The sequence below is a fragment of the Malaclemys terrapin genome, chromosome 1 (genome assembly GCF_027887155.1).
Source record: "Malaclemys terrapin pileata isolate rMalTer1 chromosome 1, rMalTer1.hap1, whole genome shotgun sequence".
NCBI lineage: Eukaryota > Metazoa > Chordata > Testudines > Emydidae > Malaclemys > Malaclemys terrapin.
In genome coordinates, this window is record NC_071505.1 from 159,474,882 (window position 1) to 159,491,440 (window position 16,559).

The following is a 16,559-nucleotide window of genomic DNA, read 5'->3' on the forward strand; positions in this document are numbered from 1 at the left end:
GGCCCCTCATGATCCCACTTCCAAGGCTTTGTGGGTGCCTCTATTCCGTCCCACCATTCTCATTTCTTTTCTTTCTGGCTGGCAGATAAGTCATTCATGGTGTTGACATTTTTAACTGCATTGGGAGGATGGGGAGAGCTGGAAGTTGTTTAGGGCTGCCATCAACCAGTTATTTGCTATATTGACAATTACAGGGTGGCGGAAGCTGCTGGATCTGCTAACCAGATGGCCGGGGCTCTGTGTAATCCCCTTTTCTCTCTCTTGTTTTTTTTCCAATTTTTGCCAAAATCGCTAGGGTTCCTCCCATTGCCCTGAGATTTCGGAATTGATGGGCTGTGGTGTTAAAAAGTTATCATGTTACAGACAGAGAAATGCCGTCAAGTTGTATGTAAGACCTCGCTTTGCTCAGCCAAAAAAATTGGGGCAGCCTTGCCACGAAGTTGGCATGAAAAACATTCATACTGAAACCTCATGCTCACATCAAGGATGAAATGACTGCACCTTAGCCTCATTCTGAGCCTGATTTTTTTTTCTTGGGCGGGAAGAGAAGAACAAATTAAATAAAATGGACTGACCTCACTTTTTAGGAGAGCAAAGTGTCCTCCTCTAGAATTTCTCATTTCCTCCTTCTTTTGTTCACCTGATTCTTAAAGGCTGCATGTTCAAACAGGTCTCCCCTCTGCCTGAGAGGCCTCGACATGGATTTCTCCAGAATGATTATGCCTCCCTTTGGAACTTACTTGTGCCTCTCACCCCTGGAGAGCAGGGAAGGGGCACTCCAAAGCAAAGGAAGGCAAATAAAAAGAACCTCAAGTGTATTTATTTAAATTTCATATGTTTTGTGTGTAGCCTGACTCATTTTTGAACGCCTGGGGTTGGCAACCCTGAAGTCGCCTTCCAGCAATGTGAACAAAGTAGATTTCACGTGAATCCAAGGGTTTCTGTCCCTCCTGCCCTGTGTAGGAGGTTTCCTATTTAAGGCACACATCAACAATCTCCCAGATTCTCTACCTGCTCCTGTCACAGGCTCCATTCTGGTAGAAGGAGGCCAGCTAAACTGAACAATTGAATCCCAGGCCCAGGACAGCGGGGTGGTGTCTCCTGTTCAGCTTCTGTATGGTTTAACAATAAACATTATCTTAATCTCAACCGACTGGAGTGTTCTTGAGACAAATCTCCGCAAATGGAAAGAACTGCTAGCTTTGCACTGTTTTGCAGAACGGCTGCTGCCATGTGTTTCCCTTCCCACTACATCGGCTGCCAGAGTACTGTAAAACTGTACCAGCTGTTGGGGAATGGCAATTTCCCATAGTTTAGTGCTCCTCCTGCCAATAGGTAGTAGTTTGTATGAGAAGTGGGTAGGGAATTCTCCTATTGCCACCTATGGATCTTGACATGCTGTTGGTTTCACTGCTGTCCTTTGGATCAAATCCTGATCCTATTGTAGCCAATGGCAAAGATCCCACTGATTTCAGTGGAAACAAGATTTGGCTATAAGCATCTGCTTCTGATTTATACCATCATGACATCAGAACTCATTCTACTCCCCAGGAGTTAACATCTTGTAGATAAGAGGAGAAGCCAGCCCCAGGTTTCTTATTCTTCCTTCTGCCTGAGTGCTGTATGGAGCTGGTGATCTGCTGCAAAAAGAGCAGGTGTTATTCATTGTTTCTATTTTGATGGTGCCTAGAGGTCCCAGTCAGGCATAAGAGTCCCACTGCCCTTTGCCCTGCAGGGCTCGGGCTAAGCTGCTATTTAATTGCAGTGTAGATGTGCGGGCTTTGGCTGGAGCCTGGGCTCTAGGACTCTGGAAGCCCAGGCTCCAGCCCAGGCCCAAATGTCTACATACACCAAAATTAAACAGCCCCTTAGCCTGAGCCCTGCAAGCCCAGTCAGCTGGCATGGGCCAGTTGCGAGTGTCATTACAGTGCAGGCATACCCTTAGAGGGAATTTTGTGCGGCTTAGAGCTTTGCATTTCCCCAGTCATTTAATATTTTCTTCCTTTGCCCGTTTATATTTTATTCTCTAGGATTTTGTCTCTTTGCTTTAGTGTCATTTGCAGGGACAGATTAAAGCCGGATACTTAAATGCTTGCAATTGTGGCCTTCAGTCAGACATAGGCCAGATGGAACCATGAGTCAGAGGCAAAGTCACAGCCACCAGTGCAGTGTACAGCTAAATTTTCCTTCTGGGCTGGCTCTCTTGGGAGGAAGATCAAGGACTTAGGAGCAGAAAGTTCACTCCCACTGCATGTGTTTGTTTTGTTCATCCTGTCTGACTCCTAGGCTAAGTTTTTTGGAATAAGGACTATACGTGACTGCACAGCACCTAGAACAGTGAAGCTCTGATCTTTGATTGGAGTACCTAGGCTACAAATAATAATCTAGAGGAAGAGTCTGCATGGGGCCTTATTGGAAAGATTATTGGGGGTAACCAAATGAGGGAAAATGGAGAGGCTCTCAGGAGTTGTGGGAAAGAAAAAAAAATCCAAATGGGAGGCTGAACAGTTAATCAATTGAAAATTTTCACCCCAACAGGTTTTCCTTGCTAAATTCTAGGCCAGAGGTGGGCAAACTACAGCCTGCGGGCCGCATCTGGCCCATGGGACCGTCCTGCCCAGCCCTTGAGCCCCCAGCTCCTCCCCTGCTGTCTCCCCTCCCCCGCAGCTAAGATGCCGCGCGGGCAGCGCTCTGGGCGGCAGAGCTGCGCACGCCTGCCAAGCAGAGCGGCAGTGTGTCTGGCTCCGGCAGGGTGGCGCAGCTGCCAGACATGCTGTTCTGTGCAACATGGTAAGGGGGCCAGGGCCAGGGGGTTGGATAAGGGGCAGGGGGTTCTGGGGGGCAGTCAGGGGACAGGGAACGGGGGGCAGTTGGATGGGGAGGAGGTTCTGGGGAGTGGTCAGGGGATGGGGGGGTTGGATAAGCGTGGGAGTCCCGGGGGGCCTGTCAGGGGGCAGGGCTGTGGATAGGGGTCAGGGGATGGGGAACAGGGGGGATTGGATAGGTGTGGAGTCCCAGGGGGCCTGTCAAGGGGCCGGGAGTGTGGATAGGGGTCAGAGCAGTCAGAGGACTGGGAGCTGGGGGGTTGGATAGGGAGTGGGGTCCTGGGGGCGGTTAGGGGTGGGGATCCCGGGATGGGGCGGTCAGGGGACAAGGAGTGGGGGTGGGGGGGGTTGGATGGTTCGGGGATTCTGAGGGGGGCAGTCAGGTGGCGGGAAGTGGGAGGGGGCAGGGGCCAGGCTGTCTGGAGAGGCACAGCCTTCCCTACCTGGCTCTCCATACAGTTTTGCAACCCCAGTGTGGCCCTTGGGCCAAAAAGTTTGCCCACTCCTGATCTAGGCCATGCTGCATCCATGAGGCTGCTAGAGTGAGGAGAGGCTGTAACTTCTATTATTTTCCCTCTAGAATCTAGTTTGGGGGGGGGGGGGGATTTTGATGGATCTAGTGCCTTTTTTTACACTAATACACTTGCAGTGAGCTCAGGCAGTGACGGTCCACTCTTGTCTTTCTCAGCAAGGAGAGAAAAACTCTATTCTTCATATTAACAATGAAGCACTAAATGTATCAGCCTGAAAATAAACTACTAAGCAGTTTCCACTTACAGTCTACAAACCTTTCTGATGATTTTTTCTCCTTCCTCTAATGCCTTCGTGCCTTTGTGTCCCTTCTCCTCCTTTCCACCTCTCCTGGGAGTGTGAAAGCTGTTGATCAGGAACGTAAAATTCAGATTAAGCCCACTGGTGCAGAAAGTTCAATTTGTCCTCTGATTTTTCTCCTGCTTTTGCCAAATGGTGGAAAATTGCTTTTTGATTATGGAAAAGACTCAGAGCTACAAGTGTGTTCGTGTGCACATGTGTTTATTGGAGGGATGCTGGGGATAGTGGAGGTGCTGGCTATTTTGTTTAGTTTTATTTGAACAGCTTTATTTTATGCTTCTAGGCTTTAAGAGTTCACTAGACAGACACTAGCCAAAAGCAGCTGAATGAACCCACTGGGTATGACTGATAATGTGCTGGCTTGTGTGCAAAGCATGTGTCACCGCCGACTTCTAAGGGATGGAATGTCACACTTGCTAGTAAGGTTCCCTCGAGGGAACCCAAATTTAACGTGGTTGTCCTGCAAAGGATATTATAGCTAGTGGTGATCGGAGGGGAACTTGTCTGTTTTCATGCTGAAGGCCTTGGCTCCTTTCCCCCACTTTCATATGTACGTGGTTTAGTTGACTGTGGTGTCTGAGGCATGTGGCAATGGATTAATCCCAATGAATGAGTCCCAAAAGAGATCCTTATCCTCTTTTTTGCCTCCCATCCTTGAACTGGATCTTGGAGGAACACCCTTCTCCAAGTGTGTATTGAAACAGTATGGGAATTTCAAGGGGTCATAATGATGTTTGTTGTGTTGTCTTTGAGATGTGATTTTAAACCTGAGGTCCTGAGCACTTGTGATTACTAAAGGTCCCATGGCAATTTTTGCAAGAGAGAAACAGAAACCTTGATGTCCTGTCCGAATACAACTGGTTCCATACAGGGTGTGGTGACCTCCCTAAGCTGCCTACCAAAAATTCTTTTTGCACTCTTAATTGAAGATTTTTCTTCACTATCTGTCCTAAACTGTGTTGAAATATTTCTGTGAGCTTTGGAAGATCCACTGCCTTCCACACCAGAAGAGGCTGCATTTCAGTGATGGCTCCTTTCACCACTGGATAGATAGTCAATTATTGGAAAGTTCTCCGGGATCCTTTAGGATGTAAGTTGCTATATAAACATTCAGTATCCATTAAATGTGGCCTAAATCTTGGGGCCGTGTGGATTTACAGATACATAGGTTTTCTTGATTAACTTGACTGTTTGCATTACTTTAAATTAGTTTTAATAAAAACCTCAAAGAGAAGAAAATTCCTGCCATCCTAGTCCTCCGTTAGAATCCCCAAAAGTACTCACAAGGGCTGCTTCGTGACAAAGGAAATCTATTTATAAACCTGTGGAACAGAGGGTCTTACTGATTTACAGCCAACTTGGATTTGTGAAATACAGATTGTGCCAAACTAACTCAAGGACCTTTTTCAGTATAGTAACTGCCTGGGGGGAATAAGGAAACTGTGATGGACAGAAAGGCCCCTGATGGCTGATGGCATAAACAATTTAGAGAGAGTCTGGAGAAGAGTTGTCCGGATAATATAATGTGAATATTAAACAAACCAACCAACCGGCAGTGCAGCTAACAAGCAATGAGTTAGTGGCATTGTATTAGAATAAAGGCAGGAGTTATCAACTGAGGTCCCATAGGCACTGATGTTTAACATACTGTATTATTGATGTAGAGGAAAGTGAAAGTGATAAACTGGCCTGATGATGCAAAGCTGGGACTTATAGCAAACACACACACATTCGATTTGTTGGACCAGTGGGAGATGAGACTTAATGTAGTGTGTAAGAATATTCACTTTGGATAAGATGCACCCTTTGCAGAGGCCTATGGCACATATAACCCCCTAAGGGGGACATAAGGAGTACACAGGCCTTCTGCAGGCTCCATGCACAGGGGTGAAAGTCACACTTAAGGAAGATTAATACAGACTTTACATAGCATTGAGTTACATTAGAAGTAAAAAGGGGCAACTGTTGCTCAAACGGAGTCAGTTCAATGACTGCAAAAAGAAGGCCAATTCCATTCTAGGGGTGCAAATACAGAGCAATTTCTCTTTGGCCATGATGATATATTGCCACTTTTCACTGCATTGTGAAAGGCCACATTTATTATACCCCACATAGTTTGGCTCTTCACACTCTGAAACGAAATTCCAAATGAACTAGAGAGAGGGTTAAAAGAAAGGTAACTAAAATGATACAAGGTAAGTCAAGAGCATGACCTGGGAGGGAGATGATTCCCACTACTTTCTGGGGACTAAAAAAGGAACAAGAGACCGAGGCTCACTCCCAATCCTGCTATGATTCTATGAAGCCTTCAGTCATGATAGCCAGAGCAAGGCAGCAGGGTGGGAAAGTTAGTTGACTTATTTATAGTTTTATTGTGCAAGTTGCTCTGTGGTGGGTGAGGAGAGGTGGGGAGCCAGATCTGTGTCAAAGACACAGTTAAAACTCAAAATATGAACAAAAGTATAACAGGGGAAGCAGATATGTGGCAATTTATTTGAACTATTACTCATATTTTTTAAAGTTTTAGGCATCAGTATTACAAACATCTGCATTACAAGCACTCCACATACTGAGGCAATGAGCCATAGAGATATTTTAAGAATGATCTAGGTTAAGATTTCCTGAGCTGCATAAGAGATTTGGAAACCCAATTCCTATTAAAATTAATGGAAATTGGACATCCAAATCCCCTTAGATGTCTTTAGAAATCTAAGCCTTGTTTTTTTTCTCCCTAGCTTTTCCTCTTATGTGTAGTATGCACCTTTAAGGATTGTTGCATACTAGGATAAAGTCACACTGTTGGGATTCTGACAGCCATCTTACAAATATATATGGGTACCTTAAATTTTGAGCCTTTGTTTGGTGTGAAATGAAACACTCAGCAGTATATTTGTATTAACATTTGCATTCACATGTTAATAGATTTGCAATGAACATGTGATTCTTCCCACCTGCTAGACAGGAAAAGGGAAAGAGTACTATGGGCAGAAATTTCCAATAGGGATCTCTATGTTAGATGCCCAGTTTCACATTTAAGAAATGCAATAAGTGCCTCAATGTGCATTTTAAATTCCCCAGTGCCTATTGGGTGTAATGTCCTGGCTCCTGTATCTGTATTACTGCTGCCCTCTACTTTTAGGAACCCCTATACTGACTTGAGTGATCAGATATGGGACTGGATGTCCAAGTTTGAAAACTAGGCTCAATGGGCCAAACTCTGCCCTAACTTTCCTCCTGCACAACTCCATTGCTTTGAATAATCACTGGACGTGCATCGGGCATACGTCAGGGGAGAATCTGTCCCACTGTGCTTGGAAGGCCTGGTTTTATTAAATAACTACAGGTGGGCCTGAGGTGCAAAGCTTTGAACCAGATCTGAACTGGCTTGGGGTGTTTGCTGGGGATTTGGTTTGGACCATTATAGAGTTAAATGCCAGCTACAAAGTCTGTGGCTATTCAGAACGGAGACTGTGATACAGGCCCATCTCTAAACATAACTACACTAAACAGAGGGGGAAGGCTTAGCAGAAGCCCATTGTTAATTGCTGGTTGTTTAGGTTCACCAGCTTTTTCTTCAATTCAGCTTTCCAGGAATATACAAGTATAAGCAAATAGTGTGTGTGTAAAACACACTGAGATCTATAGTTTCTGTGGTCCATAATTATATGTTATAAATAGGGTGTAGCCCTCCTCTGGCTCCTGGTAAGTTATTGGTATGGTCGTCTTGTCTCACAGTTTGTGTACTCTAGACTGCTGTAAGCAGAGATGTAAGCCAGACTCACATCATGTGGCCTCCAACAAAGGGCAACTCAGACATACAAATAAAGGCTGTTTTTAAAGTTGTTTTGAAATCAGATGATCTTGTTTTTGTTTCCTAAAAAATATTGTATCTGTAGATAATTAACTCTCTGAAAGAGACAGTTGTTATGGAACAGCTTAAAGGCACATTCTACCCTCAGGCTAGGTCTGACATGGGGTTTTCTGAAGGCCATAATAGCCTTTATTTTTAATTTATGTAATAGGCTCCCAAAGGTTCATGCACTCCTAGAAAATCGGAGGCGATTTCTTTCTTAGATGGGCAACTTCCACAAAAGTTAGTGCATACATGCTAGGATTATTAAGACTAAGGGTATGTCTACACTATGGGATTAATCCGAATTTAGATAATTCAGATTTGAAAAACAGGTTGTATAAAGTCGAAATGGATGCGGCCACACTAAGCACATTACTTCGGTGGTGTGCGTCCAAGTACCGGGGCTAGCGTCGATTTCTGCACCGTTGCACTGTGGGTAGCAATTCCATAGCTATCCCATAGTTCCCGCAGTCTCCCGCGCCCATTGGGATTGTGGGTTAAGATCCCAGTGCCTGATGGGACAAAAAACATCGTCGCAGGTGGTTCTGGGTACAGCCTCACCTCCTCCCTCCCTGCATGAAAGCAACGGACGGCAGACAACCATTTTCGCGCCTTTTTTCCTGGGTGGGTGAACACTGCAGACTCCATACCATGGCAAGCATGGAGCCCGCTGAGCTCAAGACAGCAGTCATGAATATTGTAAACACCTCGCGCGTTCTCGTGGAGTTTATGCTCAGCCAGGACCAGAGAAACGAGGCGAGGAGGCAGCGACGGCGGCAGCGCAGCGACAAGCATGATGAGGACATGGACACAGACACGGATACAGAATTCAGTGAAACCACAGGCCCCGGTGCTTTGGAGATCATGTTGTTAATGGGGCATATTCTATCCATGGAACGCCGATTCTGGGCAAGGGAAACAAGCACAGACTGGTGGGACCGCATAGTGTTGCAGGTCTGGGACGATTCCCAGTGGCTGCGGAACTTTCGCATGCGTAAGGGCACTTTCATGGAACTTTGTGACTTGCTGTCCCCTGCCCTGAAACGCCAGAATACCAAGATGAGAGCAGCCCTCACAGTTGAGAAGCGCGTGGCGATAGCCCTGTGGAAGCTTGCAACGCCAGACAGCTACCGGTCAGTCGGGAATCAATTTGGAGTGGGCAAATCTACTGTGGGGGCTGCTGTGATGCAAGTAGCCAAAGCAATCACTCAGGTGCTGCTACGAAAGTTTGTGACTCTGGGAAATGTGCAGGCTATAGTGGATGGTTTTGCTGCAATGGGATTCCCTAACTGTGGTGGGGCAATAGACGGAACCCATATCCCTATCTTGGCACCGGAGCACCAAGCCACCGAGTACATAAACTGCAAGGGGTACTTTTCAATGGTGCTGCAAGCACTTGTGGATCACAAGGGACGTTTCACCAACATCAACGCGGGCTGGGCGGGAAGGGTTCATGACGCTCGCATCTTCAGGAACACTACTCTGTTTAAAGGGCTGCAGCAAGGGACTTACTTTCCGGATCAGAAAATAACCGTTGGGGATGTTGAAATGCCCATAGTTATTCTTGGGGACCCAGCCTACCCCTTAATGCCATGGCTTATGAAGCCGTACACAGGCAGCCTGGACAGGAGTCAGGAGCTGTTTAACTACAGGCTAAGCAAGTGCAGAATGGTGGTAGAATGTGCATTTGGCCGTTTAAAAGGTCGCTGGCGTTCATTATTGACTCGCTCTGACCTCAGCCAAAGAAATCTCCCCATTGTTATTTCTGCTTGCTGTGTGCTCCACAATCTCTGTGAAAGTAAGGGGGAGACCTTTATGGCGGGGTGGGAGGCTGAGGCAAATCGCCTGGCTGCTGATTACGCGCAGCCAGACACCAGGGCGATTAGAAGATCACACCATGAAGCGCTGTGCATCAGAGAAGCTTTGAAAACCAGTTTCATGGCTGGCCAGGCTACCGTGTGAAATATCTGTTTGTTTCTCCTTCATGAAAACCCTCCCCCTTTACTGACTGATTTTCTGTAAGGAACCCACCCTGCCCCTTCCCCCAGCTTTCTTTCAAACCAAATAAAGTCACTATCATTTAAAAATCATTTATTCTTTATTAATAGATTAGAAAAAGAGGGAGGGAACCCGGGTGGTATTTGGGAGGAGGATTGCTGGGAAGGAAAAAGCCACAAAGAAAAGGTTAAAAAAATGACAGCCTTTTGCTTGGGCTGTCTACTGGGGTGGAATGGGAAGGTGTACGGAGCCTCCCCCCCCGCGTTCTTACACGTCTGGGTGAGGAGGATACGGAACATGGGGAGGGGGGAGGGTGGAACAGGGGCTGAAGCGGCAGTCTGTTATCCAGCAGCCGTTCCTGAACCTCCACCAGACGCCGGAGCAGCCCCAGCGTTGCATCCTTCATCCTCTGGTCTTCCTGCCGCCACCTGTCATCTCGAGCGTCCCTCCTCTCCTCACGTTGGTCCCTCCTGTCCTCACGTTCACTGACTTCTTTCCTATACTTTGAAACTGTTTCCTTCCACTCATTCACATGAGCTCTGTCACTGCGGCTGGATTCCATAATTTCAGAAAACATGTCCTCCCGCGTTCTCTTCTTACGACGCCTTATCTGTGATAACCTTCGGGATGGAGGAGGGAGGCTTGAGGAATTTGCAGCTGCTGTAGGGAGGGGAAAAAAGAGAGAATTGTTTTAAAAGCTACATTTTGCAGAACAATGCTTATACTCTTTCACGGTGACCAACACTGTTCACATTACATAGCACATGTGATTTCTGTGCAAGGTCGCATTTTGCCTCTTAATGCTGAGTACCTGTGGCTTTGCTGCTAGAGATCACAGGTCTGGGCAACAGAATTCGGCTTGCATGCGGCCATGGTAAGCTTCTACGCCCTCCTTTCCCACATACCAAGCATAGCTTGTAGAGTGCTGCAGAATTGGGAAATGAAGTGGCAGCACTCCACACGAGCTGTGTCCAATCTCAGCCAGTTGGGGGGGGGGCAGTATGGGGGGGCTTTTCTGGGCCCCTTCAGGCAAGTAGAGTGCTGCGGTTTTTCTGTTAACATTCAGCAGCACCAGAAAACAAACTAACCACCCCCACCCCTCTTGCCATGAATTCTCTGGGATGATCGCTGTACCCCTCCCCCCCACCGCGTGGCTGGTATCAGGGAAGATCCCTGCAGGCACCAAACTAACCCCCCCCCGCCGCCGCCGCCCCCCTCCCGCCATGAATTCTCTGGGATGATCACGGTACCCCTCCCCCCACCGCGTGGCTGGTAACAGGGAAGATCCCTGCTAGCCAAACGCGAAAAACTCAGGGCCAATTTCCCATCTGCGCTTGGCTAACTGCAGGGAAGGATTTATTTTCCGCCACAGGCAAACAGCCCAGTAGGAACGGCCACCTCTGTCCCCTTAATTAAGTTCCCGTATTTCAACCAGGTTACCAGGAGTGATATCACTCTCCTGAGGATTACACAACAAGATAAAGAACGGATGTTGCTTGAATGCCAGCAAACACCGGGACCATACGCTGCCAGGCTTTGTCAGGCAATGATACCAGATTACTTGCTGCAAGCATGGCGTGGTCAAGTGTCCTACCATGGAGGAGGGAATAAAGATGCACTGCCCAGAAACCTTCTGGCAAGGCTTTCGGAGTACCTCCAGGAGAGCTTCATGGAGATGTCCCTGGAGGATTTCCGCTCCATCCCCATACACGTTAACAGACTTTTCCAGTAGCTACAGACTTTTCCAGTAGCTGAACTGACCGCGAATGCAAAGTCAGGCAAAGTAATCATTAAAAACCGTTTGCTTTTAAAACAAGTTTTATATTTTAAAAGGTAAACTCACCTGAGGTCCCTTCCATGGGGTCAGAGTCTTGGGTACTGGCTTGGGAGGCTTGGGAGGGTACTTCAGTCAGGGTGATAAAAAGATCCTGGCTGTTGGGGAGAATGGAGTGTTGTGTGCTCTCTGCAAGCTCATCCTCCTCCTCCTCCTTCTCCTCCTCTACCCCATCGGCAGAATCCTCAGGCGTCGCTGATGAGACTATCCCCGACCCAGAATCCACGAACACAGGTGGGGTAGTGGTGGCAGCCCCCCCTAGAATTGCATGCAGCTCGGCGTAGAAGCGGCATGTCCGCGGCTCTGACCTGGAGCGACCGTTTGCCTCCTTTGTTTTTTGATAGGCTTGTCTGAGCTCCTTGACTTTCACGCGGCACTGATCTGAGTCCCTATTGTGGCCTCTCTCCATCATGCCCTTGGAGATTTTTTCAAAAGTTTTTGCATTTCGTCTTTTAGAACGAAGTTCTGCAAGCACTGAATCCTCTCCCCATACAGCGATCAGATCCAGTACCTCCCTCACGGTCCATGCTGGTGCTCTTTTTCGATTATCAGCCTGCATGGTTACCTGTGCTGATGAGCTATCTGTGGTCACCTGTGCTCTCCACGCTGGGCAAACAGGAAATGAAATTCAAATGTTCGCGGGGCTTTTCCTGTCTACCTGGCCAGTGCATCCGAGTTTAGATTGCTGTCCAGAGCGGTCACAATGATGCACTGTGGGATAGCTCCCGGAGGCCAATACCATCGAATTGCGGCCACACTAACCCTAATTCGAATTGCTAAAATCGATTTTGGCACTACTCCGCTCGTCGGGGTGGAGTACAGAAATCGATTTAAAGGGCCCTTTACATCGAAATAAATAGCGTCGTTGTGTGGACGGTTGCAGGGTTAATTCGAATTAAAGCTGATAAATCCGAATTAAAGTCGTAGTGTAGACCAGGCCTAAGGTTGTCCACTCCTAAAACAGAAAAAGGTTACTCAATATTCCTGTGCTGAATGTTGAGTTACGAAAGGATGGGGAATCTGGGTTCTCTTCAAAAGATTATTTTAAGGGGGACCTATGAACTTGTCTGATTGACAACAGTGTTGGCAAATTACCTAGAACACCAGCAGCCCCATCTAATAGGTATAGATAACCAGATTGCATCTGCCATTCTATCTAGCCACAAAACTACAGGTCTCGTCATGCAAGCTAGAGCACTGTATGATGGGATTTGGAATCTCTGAAGGCATCACCTCTGTACTGAGAATAAGAGCAACCATGGAATGAATCTAAAATCCCATGGCCTGCATTTAGCCAGTGGGATTTGCTGTACTACTGCTACACTAAAAGCTGCTGACAGCTGTTGCCCTGAGGGAGCACAAATATGATATATATCCACCTGTATATGGATCTGGATCAGACTTTGAATAGCTATCAAAACAAAACAAAAAGTTTGCTTTAAGAAATAAAAGGCACTGATCAGACAGAGTAAAGCTAACCTCCAGCTATGTCAGCAGTAGGGTTCATATTTGAAAAGTGAACTGGAAGGGTTTAAAAAGAAAATTATATGGGTCTGCATTATTAATGTGATACATTTGGGGATTTTAAAAGGATGAAAAAGACAGTTTGAACATTATTAAAAGCTCCTCACAAGCAAAGGTTAGCAGGAGAGACAGACTGTATGCTGTTTGGGGCAGGGACTGTCTTTTTGTTCTGTGTTTGTACAGCGCCTAGCACAATGGGGTCCTGGTCCATGACTGGGGCTCTGGATGCCATGATAATAAATAAAATTATCATTTATAATAATAATAGAGGTAAGCAGTAGGTCCTGGAAAAAGCCCTGTTAGATCAGAAATCCATAGGGGCTGGATAGAAAGGCTGTGATAACCAGAGGCAGCAATGCAATGAGAAGAATTTAGGAGACTTGGATTTGCTCATATTTTGTAAAAACAACGAGGAGTCCTTGTGGCACCTTAGAGACTAACAAATTTATTATGTCCAGATAATTTTGTTAGTCTCTAAGGTGCCACTCCTTGTTGTTTTTGCTGATATAGACTAACACGGCTACCACTCTGAAACCTGTCCTGTTTGTGAATTGCAGCCTGTGTACATTAGGGAATAATCTTATGTGCAAGGTTCTATCCTATATCACCGAACTTCTCCTAATTCCAGACATTCTGTAACCAATGTAAATACATATTTGTGCTCCTGCAGGAAGAACTGTCCCCTCCCCTTTGCCTTCTTATTCCCATACTGCTTAGTCATACAGTACAGTATGTCCCTTCTCAGTGGGTGGCAGAAGGCTAGCTGCCCTTTCTCCCCCTTCACCTTTTGTGAAAGCAAAATCAGACTTGCTAAAATACTGATATTACCTTATTGGGGAGATCTGGAAAAGAAAGTACAGGGCACCCTGAGCAGTGTTGTGAGACACGCAGGGTGCAAGGACCCAGCTGGTGACTTTTCCTTGGAAGGACAGACTTGAAAAGGAGGCAGTTTTTGTGCAACTCTGACCACATTAAAAGTCTTTAGAAAAATCTCTTCATTGCTCATGGATTGGCTCTCTTCATTTGTGGCAAAACCTACGCAGTAAGGCAGGAAAGCCATATCACAGTCTTTGACTAATAAGCACTTCATGTTAGTATTTGCATTTTCTCAGAAACGCTCCGATACTAGGAAGTCAGCACTACATGACTTTAAAGCCATAAAACTCCAAAAACAGTTCTCCTGTGTGTGTATAGTTTAAAAAAAAAATAATAAGATGGCAAAGCTTTTAATTCTAAGGAGGGGAAGAAGGTAGCCATAGAAGTGTTTAAAGTATATACACAAGTGGAAGGCCTGCACATGACTTCTGCTAAGCACAGGCAGAATATTTTCATGCCATGCTTCCTCTGGCAGAGCTTTGTGACAGCCTCTTTGGGTATGTGAATGATTGTCCCATCATTAAGAATAATTGTGTGCTCTGGTTGGGGTAATGATGCCTATAAGTAGGCTTGAAAGGATTAGATTTTTATTGGTAAATGTCAGTAAGTGTTTTCACTGTGCACAGACAAACCGACAAAACAATACTTCTAGTGATGATGGTCTACAGTTACAACTGGGCAAAGTAAGAAAAGTGCTGCTTGAAAAGGTATTTGTTTGACTTAAGGATATTTGCTGTGTATATTTTGTCATGTGATGCTGACCATTTGTGTTGTAAGTAAAGCTTTAAGTTTTTGAATCTCGGCATCTACATTAAATAATTATTGTCTGAGTCCCCTATTGTCTGAACACCATAACTTCTTGCAGCTGTGAAAAAAAACCCCACAATCTAAATTGAATACAAATGCATAAAAATAAACATCAGTATTATCCACCAAAATTACAGAATTGATTTTTTTTTTAATCTAGAAGATGTCAGCCTCACCACTTCTTTAATAGAGTCCTTTTCTTGGGCCAGCTCCTCAGCTGATACAAATCATTGTAGCTTCAGCTGAGCATCTGGCCTGTGTTACATTTTTTAACATGAGTCAAAGAAAATGAAAAGCTAGCTGGAGCCGGTGGCATTAATTCCTTGATGTGAATTGCCATGTTGACCTCACTTCTAAATTTTCCTCCAGTCTTATTTCATTTGATGTTAGTTGAATGTTGCTTAGTACAATCCCACATGTACCCAACAGGATTTAAGGCTATGCATTCCGAAGAAGTCTTGTATGTATTTTAGTTAATATTTGTGTTGTGTCAACTCCTTGAGGCCCCAATCTGGAACTGGGGACCCAGTGCGCTGTACGCATGTATAACAAACAGATGAGCCCTGCCCTGAAGAGCATTCAATCTAAGAAATACCACAAAAACAATGCAAGTTAATATCACTGTGCCTAGTGATACAGTGGTACAATAGTGGCAGAGGGCTATTTAGCGAGTTATCATTCTAGCTACCTGATTGTACCAGATTGGAAATGACCACATATTTGTCACTGGAATTCAGTGTGTGAAATTCACCCATGTTCAGAAAGATCTACTTACCACTTAAGTCCCACTTAAACTCAATTTTTGGAGGGCTTAGAAGGGACTTAACTGGTGCAAGTATCCTTGTGCTGTCCCTCTGAACAGGGGTAATTTCTCCCCACCTATGTAACATTATTACAATAATACATGCACATGCAGTGGATAAGTAGTAGTACTTAGCACATTCCAAACATAAATCTCAAAGCACTGGGGGGAAAAAGGGTAAGTACCATTGACCTTATCTTGCAGATAAAGGGTGAAATCCTGGCCCCATTGAAGTCAAGGGTAAAACTCCTGTTGGTTTCAGTGTGACCAGGATTTCACGTAGAGACTCTAAGGTTCAGAGAAGTGACCTGCCAAAGAACACAAGGCAAGTCAATAACAAAACCAGGGATAGACCCATGTTTCTTGATTTCCAATCCCATGTTTCCCCTAGCGGGAGACTAACTGCTCCCCTCCCCTGCCCCCTCCTCCCCCATTCAGAGCGGCATTTGGATGCCTGAATTTGGATGTTTGATAGAAGTGAGATCACATTACATGAATAATTTTCTGGAGCAGTTGTGGTTTTCAAATATGGGCAAGATCTGCTCTCTCTTCTTGTGACCTAGAGAATAGCAATGCATTCTGATCAGGTATGAGCAGTTTCAGCTCTGCTGCAGTGTGATCAAAGGGAAGAGATGCAGTACTGGAGTATTTGAGTCTCATTCTGCTAATTTGCTGAGTGACCATGATTAAGTCACTTAACTTCTCTGCACCTCAGTTTCCTGATAATGTAATATGGGGATAGTAATGCTCACCTCTCTGAAACATCTGTGAGTGCTCTCATGCAAATCAGTGTGACCTAGTGAACAGAGCACTGGAGTGGTACTCAGGATACCTGGGTTCTATTTCTGGCTCCGTCACTGGTCTGCTGGGTGACCCTGGGCAAGTCAAGTCTCCTTGTGTCTCGTTTCTCCATCTGTAAAATAGGGCTAATGAAACTGATTGCATTTGAAAAGTGCTTTGAGATCTACTGATGAAAAGCCATGAGTAAGAGCTAGGGATTATTGTTACTATATAAATAAGTGCAGATGAGCACTTGCAATCAAAAGTGCCCACTGTTGGTTGAAGTTGGGTGGTGGAGCTAGGCATTTTCTGTGTGCTTTAGCACTCCGAGTGACCTGCTTAATTGTTTCCCTTCTGCCTACAGCATCAACTATGTGAGACAAAACGCAGCTTTTTATTCTCCCCTATGCACCTTCCATAGTCTGCCTT